Source organism: Fopius arisanus, unplaced genomic scaffold, assembly GCF_000806365.1.
Source record: "Fopius arisanus strain USDA-PBARC FA_bdor unplaced genomic scaffold, ASM80636v1 scaffold00004, whole genome shotgun sequence".
Taxonomy (NCBI): domain Eukaryota; kingdom Metazoa; phylum Arthropoda; class Insecta; order Hymenoptera; family Braconidae; genus Fopius; species Fopius arisanus.
The window spans coordinates 1,522,458-1,523,342 of record NW_011887743.1 but is presented as its reverse complement, the minus strand read 5'-3'; positions in this window follow the sequence as shown (position 1 = coordinate 1,523,342).

The window sequence follows — 885 nt, the reverse complement described above, 5'->3', positions numbered from 1 at the left end:
ATTCCGGGATTTCATTCGCCGGAGATGTGAATTTTTAAATGTATCTCGTCCTCTGGGGTATGAGAGATTATTTATGTAACTGATGGAATTGTTTTTTTTTTTTTATTTTTCATACGTTCAGCGTCAGAATTTTTTAGTCTACGTGATAATGAGGACGATGAAAGACAATAAATTTAATGACGTATGAATTTATTAATTGGAGGTAATTCTTTGGTCATTTGAGGTTCACGGCTTTTATTTCCGGGTAAAATTCATCCGGATGAATTTTTTTTTCAAGTCTTCTCTTTATGTATATGTATTAAAGAAATGCCGAGACAATCGCTGAGTGATTAATAATCCGAATCGATGAAAAATTACCAAAGAAGTGATTAATTTAAAAATTCCTACAATCCATGGACTTATACTCGCCGATAAAGTTTAATTAATGTTAATAAATCTGTAGAAAGTTATAGACGTAATTTCAATTAGAATTAGAATTAGAGATGCTAATGAATTTTTAGAAAATCTGATTTTTCTATGTTCTAGAAATATTGGATAATTGTTTTAACTGATAATAGAACGTGTGGAAATAATTTATTTTATAAGAAAAAATAATTTCAATAGTCTCGTGAGAAATGGGTAGACAATGTTTTCCTCGTCCACTGGCTGTTTTGGGATTTTTATTCAAATCGATGAATCACTTACTAGAAGACTAAGAATGGAAATATAAACAGAAGATGACGAGGAAAACTGTGGGAAATTGAATGGTGGGAGAAGAATGAGTAGTAGAGAGGCGAAAAAGGTAAATATTTGAATGATTCAATCCGACAAAGCAGATGTTAGCTCATACGTTCGATACCTTTTGTCCAGTTCACATCTAAATAATGAAATTCCTTTGGTGAATTT